Raw genomic sequence first — 12,500 nt, 5'->3', positions numbered from 1 at the left:
GCCAAACTGGGGCGCAATATGAAGAGCAGCGAGATGAAGCAGCTAGAGCGGTACACAGGCCGCCACTGCTGGAAGGGATATACAGACTCAGGAATTACTCATGCTTATAACATAGTCCCACTAATATTAGAAAACGACAAGCCATAGTTTTTAGGTCTGTGGATTGTATTCTCAGATATTTTGTCGTCTTATCTCGGTTTCTTTGTATGTACAATAAAGTTATTTAGTGTTTTAAAGAGTGTTTTCATGATTCTAATGATAGTTCAATGAGTTATGTAGCGTCAATGGGAGATACATCATGAAAACCTAACTAATCATCTGTAGTCTGAAAATATTCCTTACGAGAACACAAAATGTTCAAGAATAGGGAAATGAAACACGTATAAGCCACCGAGTGTGTCACATGAGACTACAATCCTTTTTTTTTTTTTTTTTATGTAGGAGGGGCACCGACCAAGGACAACAAAACTGCAATAAAAAAAAAAAAGCCCACTGAGGTGCCGGTCGTCGAACAGAGTCGAAAGCGGTAGTAAAAAAATTACAGGATAAGTCTCTTGAAACCTCCCTCTTGAAAGAGTTCAGTTCATAGGGAGGTGGAAATACATAAGCAGGAAAGGAGTTCCTGAGTTTGCCAGAGAAAGGGATGAATGATTGAAAATACTGGTTAACTCTTGCATTAGAGAGATGGACAGAGCTGAGGTGAAATAAAGAAGAAAGTCTTGCGCACCGAGACAAAGGGAGGAGGGGAGGCACGCAGTTAGCAAGATCAGAATAGCAGTTGGCATGAAAATAGCGGTAGAAGACAGCAAGAGATGCAACACTGACGAAATGCTTTTGATTCCACCCTGCCTAAAAGAGCGGTATGAGTGGAACCTCCCCAGACATGTGAAGCATACTCCATGCATGGACGGATGATACCCCTGTAAAGAGTTAGCAGCTGGGGATGGGAAAAAAAAAATAGTAGAGACGACTCAGAACACCTAACTAGCTGTTTTAGCTAGAGATGAGATGTGAAGTTTCTAGTTTAGATTATAAGTGAACGACAGACCAAGGATGTTCAGTGTAGAAGAGGGAAACAGTTGAGTAACATTGAAGAAGACGGGATAGTTGTCTGGAAGATTGTGTCAAGCTGATACATGGAGGAACTGAGTTTTTGAGGCAATAAAGAATACTAAGTTTGCTCTGCCACAATCAGAAATTTTAGAGAGATCAGAAGTCAGGCGTTCTGTGGCTTCCTGGCGTGAACTATTTACTTCCTGAAGGGTTGGACGTCTACGAAAAGACGTGGAAAAGTGCAGGTTGGTATCATCAGCGTAGGAGTGGATAGGACAAGAAGTTTGGTTTAGAAGATCATTGATAAATAATAGAAAGAGAGTGGATGACAGGACAGAACTCTGAGGAACACCACTGTTAACAGATTTCGGAGAACAATGACCATCTGCTACTGCAGCAATAGAACGGTCAGAAAGGAAACTTGAGATAAAGTTACAGAGAGAAGGATAGAAGCTGTAGGAGGGTTAGTTTGGAAATCAAAGCTTTGTGCCAGACTCTCAAAAGTTTTTGATATGTCTAAGGCAACAGCAAAAGTTTCCACCAAAATCTCTAAAAGAGGATTATCAAGAATCAGTAAGGAAAGCCAGATCACCAGCAGACCGGTCTTGACGGAACTCATACTGGCAATCAGATAGAAGGTTGCGAAGTGATAGATGTTTAATAATCTTCCTGTTGAGGATAGATTAAAAAAAAAAAACCTAAGATAGGCAGGAAATTAAAGCAGTAGTTTGAGAGATTAGAACGGTCACCCTATTTAGGAACAAGCTGAATGTAGGCAAACTTCCAGCAAGAAGGAAAGGTAGATGTTGACAGACAGAGCTGAAAGAGTTTGACTAGGCAAGGTGCAAGCACGGAGGCACAGTTTCGGAGAACAATAGGAGGGCCCCCATCAGGTCCATAAGCCTTCCGAGGGTTTAGGCCAGCGGGAGGGTATGGAAAACATCACTCTGTAGGATTTTAATGAAGCAGTCAGACGGTGGAGAAGAGGGAAGAACAAGCCCTGAATCATCCAAGGTAGAGTTTTAGCAAATATTTGAGAGAAGAGTTCAGCTTAAGAAATAGATAAGCAATGGTAGAAATAGATGGCAATGGTGCCATCAGGTTGAAATAAAGGAGGGAAAGATGAAGAAACAAAGTTATTGGAGAAGTTTTTGGCTAGGTGCCGGAAGTCACGAGGGAAGTTAAATATTGAAAGATCTTGATCTATTAATGAAGGAATTTTTGACTAGTTGGAGAACAGACGTGGTATGATTCTGGGCAAAAATATAAAGCACGTGAAATTCAGGTGATGGAAGGCTCAAGTAGCTTTCGAGGGCTACCTCTCTATCATGTATAGCATGAGAACAGGCTGTGTTAAACCAAAGTTTGAAAGGTTTAGGCCGAGAGAAAGAGTGAGGAATATATACTTTCATGCCAGAAACTATCACCTCTGTTATGCGCTCAGCACACAGAGATGGGTCTCTGACACAGAAGAAGCTGTCATTCCAAGGAAAATCTGCATAATACCTCCTCAAGTCCCTCCAGTTAGCAGAGGTAAAACACCAGAGGCAACTCCGCTTACAGATATGAGACTGTGGTCGGAGAAGCAAAACGGAGAAAATAGGGTAACAGCATAAGCAGCAGGATTAGAGGTTAGGAAAAGGTCAAGAATGTTGGGCGTATCTCCAAGACGGTCAAGAATACGGTCAAGAATCGTAGAGGATAGCAAAGTTAAAGGCTAGTTCACCAGGATGGTCAGTGAAGGGAGGGGAAAGCCAAAGCTGGTGATGAAAATTGAAGTCTCCAAGAATGGAGATCTCTGCAAAAGGAAAGAGAGTCAGAATGTGCTCCACTCTGAAAGTTAACTAGGTCTACTACTACTACTACTACTACTACTACTACTACTACTCCTGCTACTGCTACCATTACATTACTGCTACTACTACTACTACTACTACTACTACTACTACTACTACTACTACTATTACTACTGCTGTCTACTACTACTACTACTACTACTACTACTACTACTACTACTACTACTACTACTACTACTACCACCACCACTACTACTACTACTACTACTACTACTACTACTACTACTACTACTACTTACTACTATTACTACTACTACTACTACTACTACTACTATTAGTACTACTACTACTACTACTACTATCTTCTCCACTTCTACTGCCGCTGATGTTACTACTACTATATATTACTACTGTTGTTACTATTACCATCACTACCATTAAAATACTACTATTACTTCCATTTCCTTCTACAATCACTACCGCCGTTACCATAACCATTACCACCACCACCACTACCACCCTCATCACCCACCCACCCACCACCATCGCTGCTGCTACTACTGCTCATACAAATATTATCATGATCATACATATCACCATTATTTTTACCACCATTACTAATACTTCGTGTGTTGCCATGGCTACAGTCCAGTTAGCAGCGTTACCACCATCACGTCAGCCTCTGATCCCTGCGTCCCTTAAGGCTGCTGTCATAATTTTTTTGTCTTTGAACCTACAGCGTCCAGGGTGTTGTTTCCGGACGCTGGGATGGCCTGCCTGTAGGCCTAATTCTTGGAAGCCTAGATGGTCAGCCCTTGTTTGTGGTGGCGGAGGCAGGATTTCCGAGGATTTTCTGAATGACGACTGGAGAGGATTTTGTTATTAGGCGCGTCAAGGTGCTCTTACAAGTACAGTCGAATCGAGCGTTGAACAAAGTTGATGGCAGCATCCTCCCACACCTACAATCACCGCTGTTAACACCTTATTTTATCATACTAAAGTTTCTTTCTATCTATCTACGTTATGAAAGTTGCTGAGGACAAAAAATAAGATACTATTACTCAAGAATCATTCCAAGTAATTCATTGTAAAGCAAACCGTTGTCACTTGTTGCAACGCCTCTCATGACCGACTCCAGCAGCGCGTTGACATGTTCCGCACGTAAACAGTACAAACGCCACTATTTAACACCACATGCAGTATTAATGTCACCACCACCACCACCACCACCACCACCACTAAAACACCAAAGCCTCTATTTACACCATCACGTAATAAAACTAAAGGGTCAAAAATTATGATTCGTCCTGCTTCCTCAATTATTCGTGGCCCTCAAACACCACGGGAATAAAGGAATTAGCGTGACCTATCCTGCACTGAGTGACCCCCAAGAGTTCCCAGGGATCGGTGGTGGCAGAGATAGTGGCGGTGATGGACGTGGGCTGGGAAGGTTTAGTGGGTTGTGTCATGTGCTGGCCGCCCCTTAGCTGTCACCCGCGTGGAGAGGAGGAGGAGGAGGAGGAGGAGGAGGAGGAGGAGGAGGAGGAGGACGTAGAAGAAGAAGAAGAAGAAGAAGAAGAAGAAGAAGAAGAAGAAGAAGAGGAAGAAGAAGAAGAAGAAAAAGAAGGAAATAAAGAAAGAAAAAAAGAAAGAAAGAAAAGAAGGAAAGAAGGAAGAGTGAATGAATATAAGAAAACAACAACAAATCAACAACAAACTCACAACAACAACAACACCAACAACAACAAAACCACTACCACCACCACCACAACAACAACAACAACAAAAACAACAACAAAAACAAAAACAAACAACAACAAAGAATGAAATAACGAGAAGGGAAAAATAAACGAGGTTAAAGAATAAAAAAAAAGAGGAAAATAGCACTGATTGCTCTCTGTACATACAATGACAGAGAAAGAAAACAAAAACAACAAATAAAATACATAGCCACTACACACACACACAAACACACACACACACACACACACACAGAACACAGCACAAGAACACACAATGAGAACAACAAACTAATGGCCATAACAAGCAACAAGCATCAGCAACAATAACAAACAAATGAAACAAAGCAACACACATTAGCGAGTTGAAAAATAAAGGAGAGTATTACAATCACCATCACCACCACCACCACCATTACCAGTTCCACCATGTAAGCCTCCCAGTGGTAATCTGCCCTCCATGCCACACCACGAAATCGCCGCCACTTTAATCACCACCTCCACCAAACTTTCCCTCTCTCACTCCCTGCCGCCCATTCCAGAAACTGTTATTGGAACGGCTTCTCATCTCACCACGACCACCAACACTATTATTATCACTACTTGTCTTGCCATTACTATGTCTACTACTACTATTACTACATGATTAAGTATACGTTATACATAACAGGAACTACTACTTCTATTACTACTACTACTACTACTACTACTACTACTACTACTACTACAACTACTACTCTATCATCACCACCACCACCACCATCACCACCACAAGAAGACCCCATAATTACTCATCTGTTAACCACAACCACCACCACTTGACTTATCATTACAACATCTCAGTACAAAAAAATACTATACTCATTACACAGTCTTCCTTCTCCTCTCTTCTTATCCCACCACCACCACCACCATCACCACCACCACCACCACCACCACCACCACTACCGCAAGCCACGATCAGCCCTGAGAAGCACAATCAAGTGAGCTTCAACAAAGGAGATTTACACGGAAGCCCCAGATCCAGAGGGAAGCCATGCGTCTTATCGAAACAGGATTAATACAGAATTGAGGCGGCGGGAGGAGAGATAAGCGGGCACGTTGTTGGAGGAAGATGCGGAAGGGGTGTCGAGGCGTGGGCAGGCAGGCAGTGGGCAGATCATGGGCAGGTCGTGGGGTTCAGTAGCTATAAAGGGTGTCCTGGTCGCTACTCAAAAGGGCCCTGGGAGAGGGAAAGAGTAGGCACTCAGTAGGCTTCTCAGGCTTTCTTGTGGAGCTTAATTAGACACAAGCACGCACTCACGCATATTCTCTCTCTCTCTCTCTCTCTCTCTCTCTCTCTCTCTCTCTCTCTCTCTCTCTCTCTCTCTCTCTCTCTCTCTCTCTCTCTCTCTCTCTCTCGGGAAAAGTGTATAACATTGTTTGTTCAAAGAAATGGAAAAGGAATAAAATAAGGACACAGGAGAGGAGAGGAGGAGGAGGAGGAGGAGGAGGAGGAGGAGGAGGAGGAGGAGGAGGAGGAGGAGGAAGAGGAGGGCATACAAGGTACTCCATCAAATTAAGAGGTCGGGCCTGATGAGGTGACTCTGACATGAGTCCCGAGGGAAAGCAATGACGGCCAGTTTATCGGGTTGGCCTCCTTACCTCTTCCTTCCCTTCTTTCGCTACCTATTTTTTTCTTCCCGTCATCTTTCCTTTTATCAGCAATTCCCGCCATGTATACCTCTGTTGCTGCTACTCACGCTGCTCTGGTCCACACGAACAGCAACAGAGACAATAACCAACGCCGACAGAGAGCCACGTAACCCGAGCCAAGGTCTACACCAGCACCTCCATCCTTGCTCACTCTCCCCACACTCTCTCTCGCATCCCTCAGCGCCGCCGGTACAGACTCCAGGAATGGAAGAAAGATGATGCAATTAAAACGTCCAGAATGTGCATAATACCACAAGGAAAGTTAATTTCAGCTCGGGAATTCAATAAAACCCGGCCGTCTCGCTGTAACCAGGCGCTCAAGACTCATCGGCAACGGTGAAAAGAGTCCAGACGCGCGAGGCTCTGGGCGTTCGGGGGCGTTACAGGCGCACATGTGAGGGTTGTTACGTGACACAGCAAACGACTCGACGAGATTCACTGAGCACCATATTAGGAGCGTGTGATGTTAGCTCACAGGAAGAGGAAGCAAAAAGCTACAAAGTCACTATGGCCGCGGTGAGGCTTCCTTCTGGACTCAAGAAGGTGATGTTTAAGCCACTTGAGTCTCCGTGCCACGCAAACAAAAGCACCGCCGGAGACACGCCGCCGCGGGGAATGCCTGTGGTTCATGTGTTGGGCGCCACCACGCCGGGTGACTGACCTGAGGTAATAAATATATGAATGACACATCACACTGCAAGCATTCTCCTTTGAGGTGATTTGTGTTTTGTGTGTGTGTGTTTGTGTGTGTGTGTGTGTGTGTGTGTGTGTGTGTGTGTGTGTGTGTGTGTGTGTGTGTGTGTGTGTGTGTGTGGTGTGTGTGTGTGTGTGTGTGTGTGTGTGTCTGGCGGGTTGGAGGGGATGCGGAGTTTGCAGCGCCTCACCTGCTCCCGTCCACCTACTGTTTCACACTCCTCAAACTCCCCAACTAACCTCGACGGGGCATATTTGGTGGGAGAAACGGTAGGCGAGACAGAAAGAAAGAGAGGATGGACGGAAGGAGAGGGGAAGGGACATGGGTACACTTCAGCTTCTGATCTCATCTCTTTGAAACACATGAGGCTTGATGGTGAAAATAAAAATAGAAAAAAAAAACTGTGGTTCGACTTCTCTTAATTACTGTGGCTCTTTAGAAACTTTAGCAAACTTTTCCTCGATCACCCCTTTGATTACCACATGCAGTCGCGCACACTTTACCCCCACGCCTTCAGAAGCCCCATCAAAGAGAAGCCCAAACACTCCCGCGCGCAGCCACATTCCACAGAGGTATTTTCCCTCACGCCTACGAGCGAGGAGTGTCACTACCTGTTACAGGCAATTGGTGTCAATTTTTCGAGCTGCCTGACGTGTATACATGCGTGCGGGGAATTAGTGAGGATCCCCAGCGTCACAACACCCACCTCCACACCTGCCCTGCTGGCGCTGCAGCCCACACTGGTAGCTCACTCCACCACACACCTGTTCCTAACCCGCCCACCTCATTCCAACCTTCACCGTCGCTTCTTCTCAAGGCTTCACGAGATGCTGTCCTTAGTAATACCTCCTTTTTTTATTACTCAGTTTCATACCAATTTCTATTTAGCTTCATATTACAGCCACAAAATCCACCACACAGGCACAGTTTCTCTTATCTCTGTTTTTTTTTTTTTTCGGATATTAATGCTTGGGTCTGCATCTCTCTCTCTCTCTCTCTCTCTCTCTCTCTCTCTCTCTCTCTCTCTCTCTCTCTCTCTCTCTCTCTCTCTCTCTCTCTCTCTCTCTCTCACCCCAATATCATACCACGCATCCACATACCTGCTTTAAAGTCACATCGCTAACACACACAACTACATATGCTCCATTCTAACATCGCGCCCTCACTGCATGTCAGAAATAAACTCTATCCTCTAAACAAAGGGACATTCCACAACACACACACACACACACACACACACACACACATCACAGGAAGCCCCATCACCACCACACACAAGTGCTCCTTTTCTACATTAACAATATCACCACATGTCAGGAATTAATTATATCCCATACTTACAAACATGGCACATTCCACGGCAGACAGGCAGCCCTACCGTACACAGCCACATCTATCGCCACCTCACCACCACCAGCAAAGAAAAAGATGTATTGTGGCCATGTTTCCACTCTGCACTTAAAGTTTTCTATTTATATTTTCGCTTCCCCTCATTCGTACGTACGGGAGAATTACTATTTTGCCTACGTAGAACCATTTTCAATTTTCACCTCCGCTGCTGCAGTTGCACGCCTCACCTGCTACATATTATAGATTTTATGTGTCAAGTCTAGTAGTTTAAAAAAGGACAGTTGAAAATTTTGTGTATTATCTTTACTTTACTAACTATTACTACTACTACTACTACTACTATTTCTAGTAAAGTTTATTAGAGTTCATATTATTTAGTAGTAGTAGTAGACGTAGTAGTAGCAGTAACAGTAGTAGTAGTAGAAGCAGTAGTGGTAGTAATAGTAGTAGTAGTAGTAGTAGTAGTAGTAACAGCAGCAGCAGCAGCAGCAGCAGTAGCAGTAGTAGTAGTAGTAGTAGTAGTAGTAGTAGTAGTAGCAGTAGTGGTAGTAGTAGTGATAGTAGTAGTAGTAGTAGTAGTAGTAGTATGGGCAGCAGGCACGTTCTAGTACTCTCAGGACGCAGGCATCGTTAATTCTCCTTCACAAACACATTCACAAACACATTTCTTTTCCTAAGGAGGGTGGTGGCAGAAGACATTCCCACAAGTGATGCGCAACTAAGACTTTTTAATGTATAAGGGAAGCAGACCGAGGTGTAAAAAAACAACAACAGCAACAAATTCAGGAAGAAAAAAACGCCCGCTAAACTATCTTTTCCCTCTTCCCCCCCAGAAAAAAAGGTGAAAAAAATGTAAAGAATTTCAAAAGAGAATTGGATTTTATAGTGAAGGATGCTCGAGCTCATAGTATAAAAGATCCAGTGGCACAAGAAATGATGAATTACGTGTCTGTCAAACTGAAAGCGAAGCCCACCGTGATTATGTTTCCTTGAAGCCACGTCTTTACAAGTGACAAGTTTTCCACAAAGTTTTAGCCTTTAAATAACTTCAGCTTACATGAGAGAGAGAGGAGAGAGAGAGAGAGAGGAGAGAGAGAGAGAGAGAGAGAGAGAGAAGAGAGAGAGAGAGAGAGAGAGAGAGACCTTGAGGAATCCACTTATTAGATTTAGTGGCCAAGGTCCCAGAAAAAAAAAAAGAAAAGAGAAAACTCACTACTACTTTTTCTTTCTTCCCTCGCACCTGTTTATCTCCCAGCTGGAGATATCACGACTTCTAGTTCATGCTCTCAGCCGCCAGATGTCTCAGCCGCCAGTTCTTTCTTGTAGAAAATAAAATCTGGACAACTTTAAATCTCCCACTTTATGAATACTTTTCTACATACTTAAGGTCATTGTATTTTTTTCTCATTCTTTTTCTCTATAATGGATATTATACATAAATACTCTATCCATACACTACATACACTGTTCGGTAGGATAACTGCGAGCCCTTTCCTATGTTTACTTCACCCATAAATGGATGTTTTCAACTTTTCTTGAAACAGATTTATAGAATGCCACAACACGCACAAACACAGTCATCACCCCCTGTTTCGTTATTGTTGACAGCTCTCGCTCACCCGCCTAAAATATAAAAAAAAAATAAAAAAAAAATAAAAAAAAATAAAATAAATAAACAATCATGCGTCTGGCAGCGTGACAGGATTCTGCCCCAAGATGCCACTGTCTCATAATGTAAGTTATTATTTCAACAGTCAGTGACTCTGATATACAAGTATGGTGTCTCGGTGCATGCATTGTCCTTTTCTGAAAGAACTGGCTGTTTTAACGTATGCAGCAAGGATCTCTATGGGAATTTCTGAAATTACCTTTTAAATGTTGTAGTTTTTACTCAGAGAATATAATTATTTTATATACTATTAGCATATTATTGTCATATACTCCAGATAATGAAAATTTCATCGAAGTACAGATTCAACTCATAAATGAGAGAAAACAAAAATTCATAACTGATTACTCTTAACACTTTGTCCACATTCCTGAGAGATGACACAATGGACACCTGGCGGCTGAGACCATGAACTACAAGTCGTGATATCTCCAGTTATTACCCTTTACTTTTTTTCTCCAGTGAAAACCTGATGTAGAAAGAAGAAGAAAAAAAGGAATAGGGAAGGAATAAGAGAGAAAGAAGATGAAAGAGTGGAGCAGAGGCTGAGAGGAGAAGAAGCAAGGGGGTGGAGGGGGAGAGTCTTATAAAGAGAGAAGAAAGCTAAAGAGGGGGGGTGAGGGGAGGGGAAGAGGGAAGTGTTCACCTGTTGAGCATGTGAGTGATGGCGCCCCACGTCATGTTACCTGCTCAACAAGTAGCGTCATGCCTCCACATCATAAATCGTGACTTTGTATATCGCGCCCACTGAAGAAGGAGGCGGTGTCTGCTGTAAAAAACATGAACTCTGCGCTGACCACACATTGCCTACTAAAGACATACTTGATGACAGAAAACCGCTATGAATATCTTAACTCCGAAGTCCTATCCTCTAACGCTGACCACATACAGTCTCCTAAACACACACGCATAATCGAAAACCACTATGAATATCTTAGTTTTCAAGTCCATTTCTCTAACGCTGATCACACATTGTCTCCAGAACACACACATGATAACAGAAGACTACTTTGAATGTCTTAACTCTAAAGTCCTTTTCTCTAACGCTGACTACACATAATGCGCATTTGATTATAGAACACTACTATGAATATCTTAGTTATGAAGCTCTTTTCCCTAACGCTGACACACACACACACACACACACACACACACACACACACACACACACACACACACATGAGAAACTTCACCTCGATCAATAGCTTAGTTCTCCAGTGCCTTCCTCAAACACAGACCACATATTATAACTTCCTAGACAAACATACGAGACCATGAATTGCCCTTCTCCAACACTGACCACACGTAACCGAAACATAAATACACAAGAAAAGCTTACATACACCCAGAAATACCTTAACCCTGAAGTGTCTTTCTCAAACACAAATCACACATTAAATCGAAACATAGCCACACACACACACACACACACACACACACACACACACACACACACACACACAAGAAATAACACTTTTGAAATATCAATACCTTTGCTTATAAATCCCTTTCTTCATTTGTAACCACACATAACCTCATAAATACAGATACACAATCAGAAAAAAAAAAGACATAATACCACGGATTCATAAGTTCTAAAGCGCCTCCCTGTAACCCCCTCCGTGTCTCCCTCTTCAGTCACATCAACAGGACAAGGGATAATCATTGAGGGAGAAAGAAAATACGCTAGCCATAACTCTCACATCACAAGTCACAAATCGACAGCTACACACACCAACACTCACGTCACTCCATAAACCTAAGTAAGCGTGTGGCAAGCCTCTCATAAACTGCATCACGTAATGGTAAGATTATGAACAGCACAAAGGAGAGAGAGAGCGAGAGAGAGAGAGAGAGAGAGAGAGAGAGAGAGAGAGAGAGAGAGAGAGAGAGAGAGAGAGAGAGAGAGAGAGAGAGAGAGAGAGACAAAGACAGTAAAACATGTAACAAGTTTGGATATAAAAATGTGTGTGTGTGTACGCGCGCTCTTGACAAATGCTATCGTTAATATTTATCTGATTATACAAGTCTTCTCTTTTTTTTTCACTTCCTTTTCTTTTTTACCTTAAAAAAGATGAGAACCACTATGACTCACCTCTCTCTCTCTCTCTCTCTCTCTCTCTCTCTCTCTCTCTCTCTCTCTCTCTCTCTCTCTCTCTCTCTCTGCTACACATAAGGGGTGAGGGGAAGGGAAGGGGAGACGAGTGAAGAGAAGGATGCTGCTGGTGAGTGAAGCTCTGGGATCTAGGGAGTGTGTTTGCTACTAAAGGGATGCTCGTTAATCATATTTGCTAGACAGGAGAGAGAGAGAGAGAGAGAGAGAGAGAGAGAGAGAGAGAGAGAGAGAGAGAGAGAGAGAGAGAGAGAGAGTCTACAGGGACACAAGGATGATCTGTCTTCGGCCTCGATGGGGAACAGGCGGCGTTCAGCTTACCAAGATCCGTTAATAATCTTGACAACTGTCTCTTGCTCCTCCTCCTCCTATTGCTATTATCCCTACTGGT

At 43.2% G+C, this 12,500-nt stretch overlaps 2 protein-coding genes across 4 annotated transcripts in view; one reads left to right on the top strand and one right to left on the bottom strand.

Moving 5' to 3' along the window:
- The window catches only part of LOC135109731 (steroid hormone receptor ERR2-like), a 258,702-nt gene that overhangs the window by 42,721 nt on the left and 203,481 nt on the right, over positions 1-12,500 (top strand). The window lies entirely within an intron of this gene.
- The window catches only part of LOC135109778 (uncharacterized), a 121,368-nt gene that overhangs the window by 84,200 nt on the left and 24,668 nt on the right, over positions 1-12,500 (bottom strand). The gene's annotated exons all lie outside the window — the stretch shown is intronic.

This window comes from Scylla paramamosain, chromosome 2, assembly GCF_035594125.1.
Source record: "Scylla paramamosain isolate STU-SP2022 chromosome 2, ASM3559412v1, whole genome shotgun sequence".
Taxonomy (NCBI): domain Eukaryota; kingdom Metazoa; phylum Arthropoda; class Malacostraca; order Decapoda; family Portunidae; genus Scylla; species Scylla paramamosain.
The sequence above is the reverse complement of the archived record's forward strand: the minus strand, read 5'-3'. Positions and strand labels throughout refer to the sequence as shown.